This window comes from Notothenia rossii (genome assembly GCF_949606895.1).
Source record: "Notothenia rossii genome assembly, chromosome: 8".
In the NCBI taxonomy this organism is placed as follows: Eukaryota; Metazoa; Chordata; class Actinopteri; order Perciformes; family Nototheniidae; genus Notothenia; species Notothenia rossii.
In genome coordinates, this window is record NC_136906.1 from 30,909,593 (window position 1) to 30,917,150 (window position 7,558).

Genomic DNA, 7,558 nt, shown 5'->3' on the forward strand with positions numbered 1-7,558 from the left:
GTTGCACCAACAACATAATAAATAGTTCAACATAAAGTGTACTGTACCATTTAAAATAAAATAAAAAAGTGCCAGTGATTGACCTCAATCCCTCCTATTCTTCCAATATCCTGATGAAAAATAAAATCTCTCTGTTGCATAGGCCACTGTTTGATCAACGCGAATTGGGTGTGGGTCCTTGTACTCCGAGTCGGGCTAACGTCCACGCTAGCTTCCACGCTAGCTGCTACAGGTTTTGCATTGAGGTGATACTTGAGGCTTGATGTGCTGCGGTGACACGCAAATTCCTTTTTGCATAATTTGCAAACAACCGTGCTCTTATCGATGCTTCCATCCGTCTGTTTTTTAAAACAAAATGTCCCATCCACGGGGCCAACCAAAGCGGTCTCATCAGCTTGTTCGTTCATGTTTGACTATTGTTCACTGTGGTTTGTTGTTGTTTGAAGTCATGAACGTTAGTTGGTGCTCCAGTATAATCGGTAGCCCTGAAACTCATCCAGTGAGAAACGTTCCGCGGTGCAAAAATAAGTGCGATTAAAATGCGTTAATTTTTGTGTCATTAATCAATCTTAATTAACGCGTTAAAGTCCCGGCCCTAATACAAATACATATGATCCCTTTGGAGTCCTATTTGACATCTGCTTTGATTTCACTTATCTCCGCAGACGGGCCAATATTCTCTCCTCATCTTATCCTACTGACTTGGATAAGTCATTAGTAGATGAGCTGATCCAGTTTAGGGCTTTTGTCAGCACAGAGCCGGATAAAACTCCTGCAAACAGACTGCAGGTGGTGCTTAAACATGGATTACAGATAACATTCCCCAATGTTTTTGTTGCACTCAGGATTTTTCTCACACTGCCTGTAACCACCTGCGAGGGTGATAAGTCCTTTTCACAGCTTAAACGCAACAAAAATGAACTTAGGACAACCATGGCTCAGAAGAGTCTTTCAGCCCTTTCTTTAATGGCCATCGAGTCTGATCTTGTGAGGGATCTGGATTTTGATGACCTAATCACAGACTTTTCAAAGAGAAAGTCAAGGAAGAAACACTTCTAAAAGTTAATATCCACTGTCTTTCAAAAACACTCATTCACACACACGCACGCACGCACGCACGCACGCACGCACGCACACACACACACACACACAGACACACACCCTATCTTCCATCACATATACTGATCACTTAGTTGAGCAACCACACCATTTCACTACATATTTTACTTTTGTAACTCTCAATGTTTGTAACTAATACAACTCTTTGTGTACTTGTACAGCCAGCCAGTCATGTTTTGGCATTAAGTGGGGTGCTGTTCTGAGGTTTTGAGTGATATTACCTTGGTATTCCTGAGCCATACACTGTCTTGGGATCTTATCCATTGTATCTTTGTCTTGTGATTTTTGACTAAAAGGGCAAAAGGCTAGACCTACTTTGGTTGAACTATGTGGCTGTGTCCCTGCTTTTGACAAATAGGTGTGCGATTTGACATGTCAGATTGACTGAAAATTCTAAATATTGGTCATGTTAGTAGGATTGGGTAGACGTGGTGTTACTTCTTGGTACGTGGGTTGGGGGGGGGGGGGGGGGGGGGGCATGAGCGCTCAGTGCCCAGGGGCCCCTGGAGGTACTAATCCGGCCTTGGATATATTTAGTTATTATTTTGATATTTGTAACACAAAAGTGATGGAAAAAACCCACGGCAACCCAGAAAAGATGGTCTTAACATGACCCAGCGGTCTAGTAGTTAATAAAAAACAATAATATCAAAACAAAATATTACTACTAACTTTATTGTGAAATTCAAACTGAACGGTAAAAGAATAGTTTCCGATCTATTCTGAGCCCGATCTCTGTAGATAAATAAAAATAAAGAACTACGAGAGATGTGTAATATTTAATGCAGCCGAACCATTTATTACAATGCATTCATGTGATGACTTTCAAAGAGTAAAGCAAGCACTGCTGAATAAAGTATGATTTTATCTTTTACGAAACGTTTTTTTTCATATGGAATGCAGTTGGAGGTCAACCAATCACAGAGCTTGAGAACTAATCACGGGGTTCGTCAAACAGAGCACATGGTGTAGTCCTAAACAATAGCTGGGGATTCTGGGTAGTGTAGGGTCTTCTGCCATCCTTCAAAAAATATTTGTTTCTCCGAATCGAAGGGGAAAAATACAAAAGCATAGCACACAATTTAAACCAATACATTTTGTGTAATTAACAAGGATAATCTGGTGTTTTTTAGTCGATGAGTAGTGCAGATATCACTGTCAAATCAATCGACAGTAAGGGGAATACGTATATGTAGCACCTCATTTCAGACTCCAGCTTACAGCTTCCTGCCTACGACCTGCCTAAGACCAGTATAGAGGAATGTTAAAGACCCTGTGAAGTGTGCACCTGTGCATGATCTGTTATGCTAATACGTATAGTAATGACCAAAATTGTCCATTGGAACCCATATCAAAAGATGTTGGAATAGGAACACATTTGACGAGTTTTGAATTTGCCGGGGAAATCTGCAGTCGACCTTCGCCTTCGTGGGCGTGGCTTGCGATCTACTGCGTGACTTCACGAGATGGACGCCGCCGCACTGTTTACATTCACCACCGTTCATTTTTTCTCTTTTTCAAAGTCGAATTTCTCAACGTTTTTGAGCTAGTATTTTCCTGGAAAGTGTGTCGGAGTCGACTGGAAGTTATTGCCAATCGAGAAAACCTGACAATGGAGGCGACAGTGAAGAAAGAGGGATGAAAAACACAGGGGAAACGATGCATTGCCGCTGGCTGTAGTAATGTCAAGTCTGCCGAAGTGGCGATGTTTCTGTTCCCAAAAGATGAAGGTGAGCCTGGCTGGTGTCATTGTTTCGTAGATTCTTTGATTGATCATGATAAATAAAGGCCACTGGTCGATTCGAGAGAGAGAGAAAGAGAGACTGAGAGAGTTACAGGGTTGTCGTTAGCATCTGGTGCTAGCTCGGAGCTAACGGAGATTAGCTGTTTCAACAATAAGGAGAGGGAGAGTGCTCTCCTGTGGGACTGAGAGAGATAACGTCAGCTCAGGGAGGTAAACTGTAGCCTAAGTTATGTCAGTGGGTTTGGTCATCTATGTAAACAAATATTTCCATCTATGTAATATTAGTTGTATAAAATAGGTTAAGAAATCCTTCCAATGTTTTTTGATTATTGAAATATATGGTTCATATGAGTGTTGAGAGCTGTATCCATAAATCTCTTAATGTTGCCCTCAAAGTGCACCAAATTGATCACTTTCCTCATCTATCCTGTCCGAAAAGCTGTCCAAATCAATCATTTCTCTCACACTAGTATCACTTTCCAAAGTCTCCGCCATGTTTACAATCGCAACTGGGTACATCTTGTGACGTCACAGCCACTATCGTCTGCAACTTCCGTTAGGCTCAGACGTCAAAATTAATAATTCATTCATTCATTAATTATGAATTATTAACACAGGCACAATGATATGTAAGGAATGAAACTGCCATTTCATTTTGGTGCAAAAACATACACTTCACTGGGTCTTTAAGCCCTCCCACTATTTTCCAAGAGGGCGTTGCCAGATTTTCAATTTCAGGTTTTAACCAGGAGAAGGCGCTTCATTCACAAATACAGAAAGACAAGTTTCATGGACTTTCAGTTGTGTTTTGAAGAGCATTTGAACACATCAATATTTTAGATCAACTAAAGTATATCTAATCTTGAAATTCAATAATATATAGTCTTTATATATTAAATAATCATAATAATAATGGAGATGTTTACATTACACTTCTTTATTTGTTATGCTCATACTTTTACCTTTACAATCGTTTGCTTTAATATGCAGTATATTTTTTGTATATTTTTGTGTTTGCTTCCTCCTGCTCCCTTTCGGACACATACTGTATGATTTATTATTATTATTAATATGAAGATATTATTAAGATAAGATAAGATAAGATGTTACTTTATTGATTGAACATTTTAGTTTAGAATGTGCTTTCCCACGGTAATTCAGAAGGCTCACAGGTCACATTCCGACCATTATTTAAAACAATAGGTGCTTTCACACCGTCTACAGTTTGATTTGTATAGAGGGAGCTCTGTGGCTGAATGGCCAGCGATTAGGTGTGGCGCATTTATCATAGTTGATCAGAGCTAACTGCCTGCCGTCAGATTTCATTTAAAAAAAAGATCTGATTTTAAGACTATTTCTGCGCTCATAAAGAATGATAAGAATAAGAATAATGCGTATTAAACTGGTTTCATTAATTAGTGAGTTTATTTAACACTAGAACCGCCAATGGGGTCAATTTGTGCAATGTGTGTTGTGTGTGTGCAATGTAACTTTTTTTCAATAAAAATATTATAGTCTTTTAAAGTCTCCCGACAGTCCGACTTTTCCTGAAAGTGTGTTATGTAGCACCCTATGTTGTTAAAAATTGAATTCTAAGAGCAGGATTTGACGGTTTTTGGTAGGCCTATACTAAAACCTCTAACGGTTCTAGTGTTAAGGTAATTAGGTACAGTAGAAGCCCTTTTTTTTTTATCAGTAACGCATTTAGTAGTTGAACATAAAAGTCAACTAACTGAGGGTCACTTGCAATGACAGTGTTGTGTCTAACTGTAAGCTTGTCACTCAGAGTAACCTACAGTTAATTTAGCTGCTGTAGAAGAAAGATCAGGGGGGGAGGGGGGGGAGAGCTGTGGTTGATGGGCCATTAGTTGTGTAAATACACAGCTGAGAGCTGCCGTTTCATTCAGACTGTTTATATAACGGTAACAACGGACAATTTTTCTTAGCGGATGCATGTCAATTTAAATCAATACTAACTATTTTTTAAATCAATAAAAACATTTGCTAAATCCATAAAAGCATTTCAATTAATATTGGGAGTCATGTCGTTACTTTGTTGAGAATGTGGCCATGTAATAAGCGGGATCATTTGCAGCGACTTGTTCCTTATGGGGAAAATAACACCCTTCATGCAGATCAAGATCCCTCCGCTACGCGTTGGGATCCTGATCTGCCGACGAGGCTCCATTAAAATATAAATATTTTTAGTGAATTACTGAGTTTAGGCACGTTAATAACGTTTTAATGAAGTTGAATACAGTATATTCATATGTGTCAGTGATTTCATGTCAATTTGGCGAACATAAACATAAATGATCGTGGTGAAGATGATGATTAAATTAGGATTACAAATTGAGAGCCGGGCTGCATTTCCTCCCGTTCGTTTTTTTCGACTAAACAACATTATTTTGTTAAATAACAACATGATGATGTTTTGTAAATGATTACATGTCTCTTATTTAGCACAGAGTATGATATCCGTGACATATGGATCTTAACAATGTTCCGCTGTACATCCAGCGTACTGTATCTGACTTTATTTCACATGAGCTCCAGTGTGGAACCCCACTGCACCCCCTGGTGGATCAATGATCCATTGCAGCTGGCTTCATTATAATTACATTTATCTATCACGGGGGCGGTCTCAAGTCAAGCTGGAGGTTTTCCCTTGAGCGAGGGCAGATCAAGTACCAATCACGGCCCTCGCGTTTCAAACTGTCTGAAATGAAGCGCTACATCTGTACTTCCGGGTGTACAATTCTCCGTTATCCAATGGGAATGGATGCTCACATTGCCTTTAAGGGCAGCTGACACAAACGAATGCCGTGCTTCCATGAGCGTCAAATCGCGCCGCAGTGGGAATACATTGCAATCAGTTGAAAGCTATTTGCGTCCCTTTATGAAGCTGAAGGAGCCTAGCGTCACAACTGCACGCCTCGGGGACCCTGACCAAGCGTCGCTCCTGGACGTTTATGGAGTGAGAGTGTGTTGTCCTGAACGAGACCGCCGCCAGGGTGCGTCTCCCTGTTACCTGCAGAAGGAAGAACGCAACGCAGCCCCGCTCTCTTTAAATTACATGACATTACATTGCATTTAGCTGACGCTTTTATCCAAAGCGACTTACAATAAGTGCGTTCGACCAACAAAGTACAAACTTGAAGAAAACAGAGTCATATAAGTACATACGGTTTCATAGAGCTAAAACATTTCAAGTGCTACTCAACTGGCTTTAGATAAGCCAGTCCTTTATTAGTATATAAGTGCTTTTTTAATAGTTCTATCGCTCGAAGTGGAGTCGAAAGAGATGAGTTTTCAGTCTGCGCTGGAAGATGTGTAAGCTTTCTGCTGTCCTGATTTCAATGGGGAGCTCATTCCACCTTTTTGGAGCCAGGATAGCAAACCCACGTGTTTTTGCTGATGGGAACTTGGGTCCCCCTCGCAGTGCGGGTGCAGCGAGCTGTTTGGCTGATGCAGGGCAGACTGCACATGCTGGGGTGTACGGTTTAACCATGCCCTGGATGTAGGAAGGGCCAGATCCATTCGCAGCATGGTACGCAAATAACATTGTCTTGAAGTGGATTCTAGCAGTTACCAGTGAAGGGAGCGGAGGAGCGGCGTGGTGTGGGAGAATTTTGGAAGGTTGAAGACCAAACGAGCCGCTGCATTCTGGATGAGCTGCAGAAGTCGGATGGCACATGCAGGTAGACCAGCCAGGAGGGAGTTGCAGTAGTCTAGGCATGAGATGATGAAAGCCTGGACCAGAACCTGCGTCGCTTTCTGGGTCAGCTGGGGACGTATCCTCCTGATGTTGTAAAGCGTGTATCTGCAGCAGCGGGTTGTAGCAGCGATGTTTGCAGTGAAGGACAGTTTGTTATCTAGGATCACACCCAGATTCCTTGCAGTCTGAGTCGGGGAACAATAGAGGTGCCGATGTTGATTGTTAGGTCAAGAGTGGGACAATCTTTTCCCGGAAGGAAAAGCAGTTCAGTCTTGTCAAGGTTGAGCTTGAGGTGGTGAGCAGACATCCACTGAGAGATGTCAGCTAGACAAGCAGAGATGCGTGCGACGACCTGGGTCTCTGAGCGGGGAAAGGACAGAATTAATTGGGAGTCGTCAGCGTAGCAGTGGTATGAAAAACCATGCGGGCTAATGACTGATCCGAGCGAGTTTGTGTACAAGGAGAAGAGGAGGGGACCAAGAACAGAGTCCTGAGGGACCCCTGTAGTTAATTGACAAGGGTCGGACTCGGACCCTCTCAAAGTTACCCTGTAGGTGCGGTCTTTGGTGAGGAGGGAAAGTGCAGAGCCTGAAACTCCAAGTTCTTGGAGAGTGCGATACGGTGATGATTCACCGTATCGAATGCAGCAGATAGGTCCAAAAGGATGATGACAGAGGAGAGGGATGCTGCTTTAGCAGTGTGCAGTTCCTCAGTGACAGCAAGGAGGGCAGTTTCTGTTGAGTGACCTGCCTTGGAACCAGACTGGTGAGGATCCAGAAGGTTGTTCTGATGGAAATAACAGGAGAGTTGTTTAAAGACGTGTTCAAGTGTTTTAGACAGGAACGGGAGGAGAGAGACAGGCCTGTAGTTTATAACGTCAGACGGGTTGAGAGTGGGTTTCTTTAGGATAGGGTTTACTCTTGCCTCCTTGAGACTGTTTGGAAAGTGACCAGAAGTTAGAGAAGTGTTGATGAAAT